This window comes from Rutilus rutilus (assembly GCF_951802725.1).
Source record: "Rutilus rutilus genome assembly, chromosome: 1".
NCBI classification, from domain to species: Eukaryota; Metazoa; Chordata; class Actinopteri; order Cypriniformes; family Leuciscidae; genus Rutilus; species Rutilus rutilus.
Genome location: NC_140209.1, coordinates 72685019 through 72699971, shown reverse-complemented (window position 1 = coordinate 72699971; position 14953 = coordinate 72685019). Strand labels below are relative to the sequence as shown.

General features: G+C 39.7%; 1 protein-coding gene across 1 annotated transcript in view; it reads right to left on the bottom strand.

Moving 5' to 3' along the window:
* Positions 1 to 14953, bottom strand: part of LOC311305794 (uncharacterized protein) — a 1216100-nt gene that overhangs the window by 507194 nt on the left and 693953 nt on the right. The gene's annotated exons all lie outside the window — the stretch shown is intronic.

The following is a 14953-nucleotide window of genomic DNA, read 5'->3' as shown; positions in this document are numbered from 1 at the left end:
CGCAACAGAATACTGGTTCTGATTTTATTGTTTGTCATTTAAACGTCATATATATATATATATATATATATATATATATATATATATATATATATAATGTATATATAATTTTTTTTTTAACAGAACTGCTTTTGAAATTACGATTGGAATTATTATAGGCTACAGAAGTAAAGTCATTGTATAATATTTGTTCCTTAGTGTAAAATGGAAATGCATGGTGATTTTATTTTGTAAATAGGCTATAAGCAAAAAACTATGTTTTAGAACTAGACAAATCTCTCTGCATCAACAATAGACTATAAAATGCATTAATAGGCTAATATAAATATCAGTAGTTCAAGTTAGTTCGGGATTCGAACCCGTGTCATCTAAATGATCGTAACGTAAGTTCTACCACTCGGCCACGATTCACTCGTTGTGACATGGCCTAACGTTCCAGTGTGTGTTCGCTCACACGAGCGAGAAGCGCTCTTCATTCAAATGAACGGCCGCCGCGTTTGTCGAACACTAATTCAACATGCCAGAATAAAACCTGGCTTTAGAACAATGCATAGCGCCACTCGTCGTGGTGTGCCAAAAAAACAAATTACTTTAACACAAATTAAATTAACACAAAGTCGGCTATAAGAGGCCTTTACGTAAAAAAGCAAAGGGCTTGTAGTCTTAATATTTAGGCTACTTTGCTTAAATTCGATACATTTATTTTCAGTAGGGCCTAATACATTTGTAGGGATGTAATTTCAGTATGCTTTACCAACGCTATGTATTCAATTAAAGTTCCAAGAGGTCAGGGCCCGGTTTCCCGATAACGCTCACTCTTAGCCTGCTAAGAAGACTCGAAAGATATATCTTACCAAATTTGTTTATTTTCCTAAGTGTGTTCCCCGAACTATACCTTAGAAAGCTGCTTAAGATATACCTTCTTACGTGCGACGTGACCCGGCGCTGTCCGTGGCGATGGTGCTGAATTGTTTGAAATCGATGGCTCGAGGATCAATTATTCTCTCGTGCAGGGGCTGTTTATGTGAAAAAGCGGTCATCTTTATAAAAGAAGCACTTCAGAAATAGTTGAAATTGCAATTTATTATGATTATTGGATATTATAAAAAATAATCCAAACTATAAATAGCCTATAATAGCCTATCCTACATATTTTAAAATTGTAACATAGCCTATTGCTGCCACAATAACCTTTTCAAAAATTTACATGCCGCCTTTTCTTTCCCATTTTTGTTCGCTGAGGTGGAGCTGCAATGAAATATTGTTCTTGTGTAAATACTTTCCAGCATTTCAGTAAAAAAAGTTTACATCTTGCGTACGGTGCTCGGCAGTGATCAAAAAGGATTTAAACCGTGAATTTTGAATCTCTTGTAAACTCAGAGATGTGGATTCAGACGGCAATTAAATTACCACAGACCTGTTTGTCACAAAAACAGAAGGTACTAATTTGGCCAGGGATTTTTACGCGGATTGGGTGAGAAAAACACTGATATTATAAATTCGGACGGGAATAAAATCACCGACTTACCCCTGTAAATGTTTAAAATACCGGACGAGCCCATGAGAAACAATATTAGCGTCCGAATAGGACTTAACTGACAGTAGCCTATGCTTTCACTGGCCTTTAAAAGAGCGTTTTAATTCAATTCATAATATTTTATAATAATATAATTAAAAATCTAACAACAATCAGTGTAATGACAATTTTATTCTTTGCATGAAAACACTTGAATTAGCCTAATTTAATACTGTCTGGGTGTATTAAAACTTCAGAATTATATTCATTTAGACCTGCAACAACGCTAAGAGAGAGCTATGAATGGTCCAGACCAACCTTACGAAAGTGTGACTTACAGAAGATACACAGCAAAAACTCCAGTGTTAAATTAACACTCCTGGGAGTGTATATGAGTCCACACTCAAGAGTGTAAAGTGTTAAAATATGAGTGTTAAATTAACACTCAAGAGTGTTAAAGTTAATGAGCTAATTAAGTTATTAATTTAGTAATGATTGATCATTATTGAAGACACCTGATGTTAACAAGCCGAATCACTGAAGGAGAAAATCACAAATTGTAAGCCACCGTTATGGTGATGGGTGTTTGCTTTAGTCGGGCTCTTGACCCTTATATGTTTACTTTAGATTTTCTTTGGCTGTTGTATCTTATAACTGCCAGTTGAACAAAGAAAAAAAGTGATCTGCTGGTGTTGGTTATATTATGACAATCATCATTTGAACTTGATCACTGAACTCATTAAGATCCTTATTTCTGACTTAGATTTATGTTGTTGGTTACAGCATAACTGTGAATCTGCATAAATATCCAGAATTTTAGATATAATACAAAGGATTTCTTAAAAGTTGTTTTGAAAAAAAAAAAAAAAAACATTCTTTTAGGCACACACAGACGTCAAGATTCAGTCTATGCATCTCAACAATGGTGACGAGCAGAATATTCAATTAGGAAAAGTAAATTACACAGACAATTCAGATCATAATTTATTCAGACCGCAATGCATGATGGGAGCCATTAATGAGTTGTGATTGGTGGCAGCCACTGCAACATGCTTTATTATTGTCACCATTGTTGAGATTCACAGGCTGATTATTGATGTCTGTGTTTCTAAATAAATTCATTTGAAAGCCTTTTGATCAGAACAATGGTTATGAAATATTTTTGGATTATATGAAAAATACTGAAAATCATGTGCTGTAGAATCACAGAGCTGCTGTAATTAACAAGTTAAGCCATCTCAATAAGTTTTGTTTTACGGATCACAACATGATTATGTCAAAACATAACCAACACCATCAGATCACATTGTCTCTTTGTTCATCTGACTGTTATAAATCAATAAGCAAAATTTAAAGTAAACATATAAGTGTCAAGAGCCCAACTAAAGCAAACACCCATCACCACAATGGTAACTTACAATTAGTGATTTCCTCCTTCAGTGATTCTGCTTGTTAACATCAGGTGTCTTCAATAATGCTCAATCATCACTAAACTAATCACTTAATTATCTCATTAACTTTAACACTCTTGAGTGTTAATTTAACACTCATATTTTAACACTTTACACTTTTGAGTGTGGACTCATATACACTCCCAGGAGTGTTAATTTAACACTGGAGTTTTTGCTGTGTATACTTAGCGTACGAACGTTTCGGGAACCGTCCCATAAGGTTAAGAGAGAGGTTAAGGAATAGGTTAAGACCTACTTAGAGATAAAAACGCTTTGGGAAACCGGGCCCTGGTCTCTATATTTCCTTCCCAGCTGACACTAATATGCAAGTCCACAGCAAAAATCACAACTTGTGCTTGCTGCGAACGCAAGTTATTTAAGGTGTCTCAACTGTACACAGTCTACCCTACAGTGTGAATTCGTTACAAGGTTTCATTTAATTAAATTAATGTGCAGCAATTTGTACAAATAGAGTCTATAGGCCTACTATACTGTTGTAGCCATTAAATAATCTCATTTAGTATCATATTTGTTAAAATATTATAATGTTATTTTTTTCCATCTATGTTGAATATGAAATGTGAACAGCACAAGTAAGATAGGTTGCATTATATCGAGAGATGGATACGGAGTGGGTCAGACATGATTTTGACCACTTCATTAAGTTTTGTTTAGTAGAAAACCTTTCTTTAAAGTGAATTTCGTTTTCTATAAATTGTATCTTAATTTTAATCAATTTTTCATCAACCAATTGCCTGGATTTAATAAGTAAGAGAAGCAAATATAACAGACACTAATCATGGAGGCGCCCGCGCGGTCACTTGCATTGCATGTCAGCTGGAGCGCATCTCATCCTCCTAACTTAACAAAACTCAGCGTATTCCTCACACAGACATGATAAATACATCAAATACACAAAGCTTGAAATGTCTTCAAACGAAATAATTCAAAACGAAAAGAAAAAGGCTACTCTCTGATTATGTCTTTATGTGCATTTCTCTCTAGGTGCGTTCACTACAAATATGGCGATCGTCAACTTCATCTTTTCAGTCGACACTGTCAGAAAACACTAGTTAATTGATAAAAATCAATGCACGCATCACCGGATTTACAAATACACATCTTGCTTGTTGCACGCACACATATTATGTCGAAAAAACGAAATATTATGTTGAAATAACATTATTATTAATAATACATCTTTTAGAATATTTGATTAAATGCTGATTGTTGCGCTTGTTCAATTTAATAAAATTAAAAATTGAATTGTGATAATAAAAATAATTGAAAATTAAATATTTAGTGGCCAAGTTTTGCTAATTTATTATATAGGCTATTATATGCCTATTGCCTATATTAAGTAGGTCATATTAAGACAAGGCATATATTAAGTTATTTTAGCTGTTATGAGAAAAATAAATCTAACGAAATCTAAAATCTAAATCTAATAAATCTAAAAAAAAATTCTAACGCCAATTCAACATGCCAGAATAAAACCTGATTTTTGAACAATGCGTAACGCCACTCGGCCTGGTGTGCCAAAACACTACATTTTAAACTTCAATGTTTAATTCAAAACAATCTCAAAATGCGTTGTGACATTTTTTTAAAGACGTAGCCTAGCCTATATACATTAAGGGCATTGAAACCAGGATCTTAACTAAAACGTGTTCCGCGTAATCTCTCAAAAAATATGCCACACTACTCCATGTATTTTTTTTTTTAAGGACTGCTTTTGAAATCACTATAAATTACTATGCAATTGTATCGATCACGAGAGCTCTTCATTTATCTAATTCCTCAATAGAATAGTAAAAATATTCAGCGTCATTGCTCCTAATATCGTCTCTATTTTTAACTTTTGATTCTATTTTTTCAGTTCTAAAATTGATTCTATCTTTGGTTCTATTCTGTTGTAGCCTAATAGGCCTATTTATATATATGAAAAATATGCCTATTAGGCTTAGGGTTTTATATTTAACCCACTTACATTTTAAAATACGGCAATTGCTGCTGTTTTGCACAATGTCCCTTTGCGCCACCTGGCGGTCATTTCGGGAACGACTTTGAAATGCGGCTGGTTTATTTTCGCCGCAGTGATTTCTTATCACCTATTTTAATAGGCATTCTGGTTGTCCACCATCTGTACATGCCACTTCACAGCCCGAACTGAAATGCTATTTGCTGACGTTACGCAAATGAGACCTAACCAATACTGTCATATTTTTTTTGGTTTGTTTTAGTTTTTAGAGAAGTGCATATGACATGAATAAAACGTAATGAATTCATTTTTGATAATACAAAATGAACACAAGTAGTCAAGTAAATTGTTCAAAGTGCAAAATACCACAAAACTAAGACTAAAACACACAAACAAAATATAAGAAAAGCAGGTAACGAGAAGTGTAAATTTAAATCAAGTAAACAGTCAAGTGCACCCCCCTTAGCTCAAACCAAGTAAAAAATTACGATGTTAATTTGTCTTTGTTATATTTAACCAATATCTTGCGTTATTAACCTGTTTTCATTACAATGGTAAAGTGTAAATTTCTTTCTTTGATGCAAACATGCTAACTACACAAACCTAGCTCTATCGGTTCGCCATCATTATCGTTCAAACAACTGGTTATTTTCGTTCATGAACGACATGTACCAGTTCGTTCAACTCGTTCACAAATGATAAGATCTCTCTCTCGTTCAGACTCAAAAGCAACTCGGTCAGTCAGTGAAGGGCGTATTCGTTCACTACATCCAACAAATCACATGCTCCGTCACATCTCATACTCGAAGGCTATTGGCTCGAGGTTCATTCTTTGACAGGTTGAAAACACCGGTTCACTGAGCTGCGCATGCGCTGCTCATAGCGCCGCGCTGCTGTGGAGGGAGGGATTTCACATTTCAGTGAACGAGAAATATGAGTCAATGGATTACGTGAACGAGAACGATTCGTTCACCTAAAGGATTCGTTCAAAAAGAACGATTCATTCACGAACGTAACATCACTAAACTGTAGCGAGAAATAAAAATGGCGGATTGCTCGAAGTGTTGGACAGGAAGTCAATGTCCTTATTTGGCAGTTACGCTGCAAATACTGTGACGTAATAGTTCAAAAAACGTCATAGATAACAGAAAAATCGGAACAGGTTGAAAAATATGACCAAAACAGAATATAAAGATATCAACAAAGCACCTGAAGAGAATAATTTCAACTTTTCTGTACTTCTAAACACTCCAATTATACAACAAAATGCATTTAAGGGCTAAAAAAGTGGATTTAGCATGATATGTCCCCTTTAAAACAAAATCACAAAACTTTGGCACAAAGTAGTATAATAGAGCTTAAAGCACCACCAAAAGCAAAAGTTTTAAAACGTCGTCTTGAGGGAAGAAAGTGAACGTCAGCAGCTTCAGTAAGGGAACCTTCACAGGTTTCTAAAAGATCTAAAGGGACTTTCTTACTAACAATCTCATTTGTAGGGCATCACTTTAAAATAATTCAAAATCTGTTTCTTTAAAAGCATGTGTACAAGAGAGTAATTTTTGGATTTCCACTTGAATTTTTCCTACCCAAATTTAAAGTAAATAATTTGTAAAAAATTAAGCTCAAATATGTGATATTTTTGAATGAAGACCACAAGGAAGTTGCTGCACAGAAATTGGCAAATTACCGACAGAGGGTCAACGAATCGGTGAGAGACTTTGCTTTCAATTATAGAGCGATGTCACTGAAAATTAACCCTTTGCTGCCTGAAGCTGAATTAGTGCAGGCAACGTTAAGAAACTGCAATCCGCAGTTGACATCACTGTTGAGGGGAACGGTGAAAACTATTGATGAGCTGGTTCGTCTCGGTACCCAAATAGAGAGGGACTGGACTGAGAATAAAAGAAGGTGGAATCAAGAGAAAGGTGAGGAACAGAAGAAGAGTTCTGCTGGTGAGAAAAATCAGTCTAATCGCCTGATGCTGCTTGATCCTGCTGCTGGCTCTCAGTGTAATAATGTACTGCAGGCACCCTTGGTTTTAAATCACTCATTCTTCAATGCGGTCATTGATACGGGAAGCACTTTTTCTTTGATGCAGCAGAAAGTATGGCAGAGACTAAAGAGAAAGGATGAGCTTTTGACCAGAAGCGATCAGACATTCATGCTTGCTAATGGCCAGAGTCAAAAAGCTCAAGGTAAAATACTCTGGGAATGTGAGATGTATGGATCAAAACACGAGGTCACATTCTATGTGATGAATGAAGAGGATTTGGCAGTACCTATCATCTTAGGTTTGAATTTCCTTAAAGAAGCCAAGGTCACCATTGATTTTAATACTTCATGTATATCTCTGCCTGATACTAACTCCAGTCATCCCATGAGTTTTAATAAAACGCACGAGTACCCTGCTGTACGATTTTATGCTGCCCAAGGAGAAGTTGAGTTGATGTGCGATGAGAAGTCGAAGTTAATCGATCAAGTAGTAGAAAACTCTCAGGCGGCAGTCAAGGTAAAGAATCAATTGAAAACTCTCTTGATGGAGTGGCCTTCAGTATGTACCACAAATATTGGACGTACAAGCCTGATCAAGCATGAGATTAAAACGATTGACGAACTTCCTATAAGAAAGAGACCATATCGAGTTTCGAAAATCAAAAATGATTTTATTGAAGAGCAAATTAAGGAGTTGCTTCAATTAAAAATCATCAAACCTTCTACATCTCCATGGGCCTCACCAGTGGTAGTCGTAGACAAAAAAGATAAGGGATCTAGGTTATGCATTGATTACCGAGGTCTGAATGCAAAGACACACCTTGATGCATACCCGATGCCTCAAATCACAGACATTCTGGATTCGCTCCAAGGAGCCAAAGTGTTTACCACGTTGGATTTAAAGAGTGGTTACTGGCAAGTCGAAATGGATCCTGCAAGTGTACAAAAGACGGCTTTCATCACAGCTTCAGGCCTATATGAATTTTTATGTCTTCCTTTTGGCCTGAAAAATGCTGCAGCGTCATTCCAACGGCTGATGGAACAGGTCTTGAGGGAGCATAAGAACAAATGTTGTATGGTCTATATTGACGACATCATTATATACTCACCAGACATTCAGTCTCACCTGCATCATCTCAAGCAAGTGTTCCAGAGTTTACACAACGCCGGTCTCACGCTTAACCTCAAGAAATGTAAGTTCATCTGTTCTTCACTGGACTATCTAGGACACACTATCACGGCAGATGGAGTTAAGATGAATGCAGGCAAAGTGGAGGCGATCAAGACATTTCCTACTCCTAAGAACTTAAAGGAGGTTCAGCGATTTCTGGGTCTAGCAGCTTGGTACCATCGTTTTATCCCTGATTTTTCTAGTAAAACAGCACCATTGCACGCACTGAAGAAAAAAGATGCAAAGTGGAATTGGACTGAAGAGTGCCAACGTTCGTTTGAGCTGATTAAAGATGAACTTACTAAGGCACCTGTTTTAAACACACCTAACTTTGAATCTTCTTTTAAAGTACAGACTGACGCAAGCGATGTAGGTCTAGGAGCTGTGTTAACACAGGAGGCTGATGGCCAGGAGAAGGTAATTGCCTACGCGTCACGTTTGCTCAGAGGTGCTGAGAAATCTTATTCAACATCAGAAAAAGAGTGTCTTGCAGTGGTATGGGCTGTAGAGAAGTGGCACCATTACCTAGAGGGCAGAGCATTCGAAGTGATCACAGATCATGCTTCCCTAGTCTGGCTATTCCAGCATCCAAAACCAACATCTAGACTGGAAAGATGGACTATAAGGCTGCAGGGGTATCATTTTTGCCGTACGGTACAGAAGAGGACAATGTAATGTAGTACCTGACGTATTGTCCAGAAGGTATGCAGTTGAGGCACCAGCGGTGGTGTTACATACACCAGCTAAGGGCGGTTTTAATCCTGTCACGTGTGATTTACCAGTGGATTTGTCACAAATTGCAGCAGAACAGAAACTAGACCCAGAGTGCCAAGAATTGATGGTTAAAGCAGAGAACCAGAAATCCACTGACTTGAAGAGAACGCACTATGTTTTCAAGAATGCAGTTTTATTTAGGAGTGTACCAGACTCAAAAGAAGGCCAGAAATTCCAAGTTGTCATTCCTGCAAAGTTGAAGGAAGCAATTTTAACTTATGCACATGACAATCCCCTGAGTGGACATTTGGGTAAATTTAAGACACTAATGAGACTTTTAGAGTTCGCCTATTGGCCCTCAATTCGCACAGATGTATGGCAACACTGTAGGAATTGTCAGAAATGTCAGCAATACAAGCCGACTAACTTAAAACCAGCGGGGAGCCTACAAAGTGTACCTCTAGTCGAGCCCGGTTATATGCTGGGAATGGACATCATGGGACCATTTCCCCGAAGCACCCGACAGAACGAATATCTGCTGGTTATAGTGGACTACTTCTCAAAATGGGTAGAAGTATTTCCCATGAGGGCTGCCAAGTCTGCTACCATTGTGCGAGTCTTAAGAGAGGAAATTTTCACGAGATGGGGAACACCAGCTTTTATTGTGTCTGACAGAGGTACGCAATTCACCTCCAACATTCTTGACCAAGTATGTAAGCAATGGCATGTAACCCAAAAACTCACAACAGCATACCATCCTCAGTCCAACCTTACAGAAAGAGTCAACCGGAACCTAAAAACGATGATTGCCACATATGTTGAGCAAAACCACCGTACATGGGATCATTGGATTTATGAGTTCAGATTTGCTCTAAATACTGCATGGCACGAAAGCACAGATTATTCTCCTGCAGAGATAGCTTTAGGCAGACAGCTGAAAGGTCCTCTGCAGCGAGCTTTACAGATTCCTCCAGACCCTGATCAACTGTCGTACAGTACTCTTGAACGCCAAAAAAGTTTGTATGAGTCAGTAAGGGAGAATGTTGAGAAGGCTCAAGCTAGACAAAGAAGGTATTATGACTTAAGAAGAAGGACTCAGAATTTCGATGAGGGAGATTTAGTATGGGTAAAAACTCATCCCCTCTCTCGAGCAGATGATGCCTTTATGGCAAAAATTTCTTCTAAATGGAAGGGCCCAGCAAGAGTGGAAAAAAAGCTAGGACCTGTTAATTACAAGGTGGCTATGTTGTCTGATCCGACTCAGATAGATACTTACCATACCCAGAATTTAAAACTTTACCATGGGAAAATTTAAGGTCACGGGGAGGGGTATGTAACAGTATAAAACGTTACTTGGTGTTGTATATGTTTTTTTGTTTTTTTTCTTGAAAATGAGACATGAGCCGACGTGCGTTACCACTAGCAGCCACTTGAGGGCGCTAGAGGTAATAGATTACAGGATATAAGCCCGATCACAGACGAGCAAGTCAGTTGTTTTGGTAGAGGGAAACCCTGGTTAAACTCATGGCTACCTACCTTCTCATAAGTCCTGTTTGAGAACCTTAAGTTTACGCTCAAACGTGAGTATACTGTTTAATAAAAGTTTGAGATGTCATGTACTGTAAATTACAAAGGCTAATGTGAACTATTTGTTTTTTATATAGAAAGGACTTTTAGGACACTTTGGATTTGTTTGTTTGGTACCTTTGTTAGTCCATGCTGCATGTGTGATCCTTAATTGGTCACCATTTACCACTCGGTCTTCCATAAGCAACGTGGGTTTGCTGCTACGGATCTACAGGGCTGCCTATCTCCATTTCACACTCTTTTGGATTACTGGATTATAACATTGCATCGCTCTCAAATAATCGTTTGGATCTCAGTCATCTCATCTCCATCATTGTCCTATTCATCGAACTCTGATCAATCGTGATAAGTTTCATTTTATTGACTCTCTCTCTTATGCTCAAGGACAAAGACTGCTTTGGTGTTTAAATTGATTTATCTGTTGTGCACTTGGGAATAAAGCAAAATAGAAAAGTATTTGTTTGATGAAGTGGTTGTATTTTCAGTACACGTCGAATTCTGTTGAACCCCTCAGATGTATCATCTTAATTTAAGGGAGGTGTTACAATATATACATACACACACACACACACACACACACACACACACACACACACACACACACACACACATATGAATACTTAAGATGTAAAAGCCTCTAAGTGCCATCTGAAAATTTCTTCTAGTTTGATCATTTTTATCAAGCTTGTATGTTTATGTTCAGTTATTTCACTTTAATGGCAATGAAAAGGACCTATTAATTGTCATTAAAGTGAAATTACTGAACCTAAATATACAAGCTTGATAAAAATGCTCATTTTAGAAGAATTTTTTTTCTTTTACATCTGAAGTCTTCATGTATACACATGTATATGGATGTGTGTGTGTGTGTATATGTGTGTATTGTAACTGACCTCAGTGTGTTACCCTACCTGTATATGTGTGTATATATATATATATATATATATATATATATATATATATATATATATATATATATATATACACACACACACACACACACTAAAATGAAGAGGTTCGAATGTAGATTAATTTTGATGGATGTGAAACACAGCAGGCAGTCGGTCAGAACTGCATAAGTCGAATTAATTGAAGAGACACACCAAACAGGGTCCAAGTTTAACTTGTTTACTGAAGAGCTGGTTGAGTTTACATGTGTGGTTCTATAACGAATTTACAAGAAAAATAAACATTAGTATATACATTTTCTACAACATAAACATTTAAATAATTAACAGTATGCATGCTGTATACAACATTCGCATTAATAAAGTACTATTGGACAATGTTAAATACTTTTTCTGAACATCGCCACAAGGTGGCGCTAGAAGCGCGTAAATACCGCGACTGGGCATGGCATATGCATGTGATAAACAGCCGATCACCATGTGATAATAATCATTTCCAAATTAAAGCATCCAACAATAAAAAAATTGTCCAATACATGACGTTTACCTCAAATAACACATGGAAACTCTAAACATACTAAATAGAAAGAATAATTCTGTCAGAATGATACTAATCAACTACTGTTTAGACTATTGAATATAGACTACTTGTTTCTTGGTATCAACAGGAAATATTTGGAAATATAAACTTACTTGACATGCACGCACACAGCAACTCCATATAAACTTCACTGAATCGTAATCAAACTACTATAGATGAACTACAATGAAGCTGCCCGAACTTAACACTCTCACATGCGTTGCATCTTCTCTCTAACGCGGTTTTCGTTTCAGCCCAGGTGACGCTACAGTAACCTCGTGCGCTGTGATTGGTCAAAATCATCCAAGCCATTTAAGGGCATCCGGGCCTTTTGTACAGCCGCCCCCGAATTCAAGAACTGAATTCGATCATCTCACAAAGGTCTATATCTGGGTCTAGTCATCCTCAGGTAGGGCCGGAAGCTGGATGAGGCGAGCTACGACTCGCGTGTAGGTCTTACCCTTGACATCTACATTAGCTGTCCGGACTCGCCCATCTGCGCCTGGGAACACCTGGGTGATTCTGCCTACTGGCCAGAGGGCACGAGGAAGTTGAGGATCGACGATCATGACCACGTTCCCGCTCTCTAATGACATTTTCTCGGTCTTCCACTTCTGGCGAGCTTGGAGACCAGGTGAGTAATACTTGAGAAAATGTCACCAAAAGTGTTCTGCAAGCAGTTGGCTGTGGCGCCAGCGTCTGCGACTCAGAATCTCGGACTCTTGGTAGACTACTTGAGGTAAGGATGGGTCTCTACGGCCAATCAGAAAGCAGTATGGGGTGATTGGATCAGGGTCAGCTACGTCAGATGAGGTATACCCAAGGGGCTTTGAGTTGAGAATACCTTCAACCTCAACCAGAACTGTTCTCAAAACTTCTTCAGTGACAGCCTGAGCCCCGATGGTCACTCTGAGGGCTGTCTTAATCGAGCGGATCTCCCTCTCCCAGCAACCACCGAAGTGAGGGGCGCCTGGCGGGTTGTAAACAAACTTTATCTGCTGGCTGGCGAGGTGACTCTGTAGCTCCTCTTGGAGGTTGGCGAAAGACTCATTTAATTCACGTTCTCCTCCTTTAAAGTTGGTACCTTGGTCACTCAATAACTCGTACGGTTTCCCTCTTCGAGCAATGAACCGTCGTAGGGACATCAGGAACGAATCAGAATCAATACTGGTTAGAAGGTCGAGATGGACTGCCCTGGTGGTCATACACTTAAAGACTATGCCCCACCTCTTCTCGTTACGGCGGCCGATTTTAATTAAGAAGGGGCTGAAACAGTCCATGCCAGTTGAGTAGAAGGCTGGACGAAAGTATCTCTGCCTGGTAAGGGGTAGGTCGGCCATGAAGGGGACTTGTGGGCGGCCTCTCCATTTTCTACACTCTACACACTGGCGCTGGTGTCGGCGGACAGCTTCACGGCCTCTAATAATCCAGTATGTCCTTCTGATCTCGGCGAACAGCCTCTCGGCACCGGGGTGACGCAGCCTCTCATCATAATCCTTGATGATTAGCTCTGTGGTCGGATGTCGAGGGTCGAGGACAACTGGATGAACAACCTCCGCTTCTAGTACCTCACAGTGACGAAGACGGCCTCCTACACGAATCAGTCCAGCAGCAGCGTCGAGCTCAGGGGAGAGTGAGACCAACCTGCTTGTGGCTAACACTGGTTTGCCTGACTTCAGAAGCTTCAGCTCATCGAGAAAGGACTCTGATTGAGCTTGGCGAAGGACCGCTTGTTGAACGTCTCTTTGGAGGTCAGAACTGGAGGTGTAGGCCGCCCCATGAAGCTCCTGCCCATAGGCTTTCAGGTACTCTGACAGCGTGTTGTAGTGTGGTGGCTGAAGTGGGGGTGCAGTTGTGGTCACTAACCCGGAGAAGGCTGACTGTCTTAATTCACTGTTTGGCTCTTCAAACGATAGAGGGGGCTGTCTGGGCCAACTATCTGGTGGCAGCTTAAGGAAGGCTGGTCCCTGGCTCCACCGGCTCCCTGTAGCAAGATCACAAAGAGGCTTGCCTCGCGTGATGTCATCCGCTGGATTGTCTGCAGATCTGACATAGCACCAGGTGGCCGAAGCTGTTATCTCTTGTATCTCTGCTACCCGTGTTCCTACGAACACCTTGTAACGACAGGAGTTGGATGTCAGCCATGTGAGCACGGTGGTAGAGTCTGACCAGAGCGTGGTGGAGTGAACAGGAATTGTAAGCTCTGTAGTCAGGAGTTGGGAGAGTTGCGCTCCATTAAGCGCGGCACACAGCTCTAAGCGGGGTATAGATTGTTGCTTGCGGGGCGCAACGCGAGATCTGGCGGCTATAAAGATGACTTCTACCTGACCTTTTTTGTCTTCTATCCGTAGATAAGCCACTGAACCGTATGCCTGCTCCAATGCGTCACAGAAAACGTGGACGTCGTATCTACATGACGAGTGATCCATCTGTGAGCTGGCATAGCAGCGGGGTAGAGATATCTTCTCTAATCCACTCAACTCCTTCTCCCACTCAGACCATGAAGTAAGGAGTTCCTCAGGTAATTGCGGATCATCCCAGTCGCATCTTTTATCCCATAATCGCTGTACTAATATCTTCGCCCGGGTGGTGTAAGGGATAATATAACCGAGAGGGTCATATTGGCTGGCCAGTACATGGTAGATGTTGCGCATTGTCACAGTGGAGCAGCGGCTAGCTCTGAGCTTGTAACGTAGGGTGTCGGACTGACAGTGCCAATGTAATCCGAGCGTAGACTCGTGGACGTCTTGATGGCCTTGACTAAGCCAGAGGTCACAGGTATCGGATCTCGACTCAGAAGGGAGGTGAGTAACCACTGACGGGCAATTGCTGGCCCATTGTCGAAGCTCAAAGCCTCCGGCGATTAAGAGAGAACATAGTTGATCAACTAGGTCTCTGGCCTCTTGAGGGGAATGAAGACTATGTAAACAATTATCAACATAGAATGATTTTTCAATTACCTCTCTGACTGGGTCTCCAGACTGGCTGTGGTCTATGACGTGCCTCTGTAGGGCGTAAGTGGCACAACAGGGACTACATGTGGTACCAAAAGG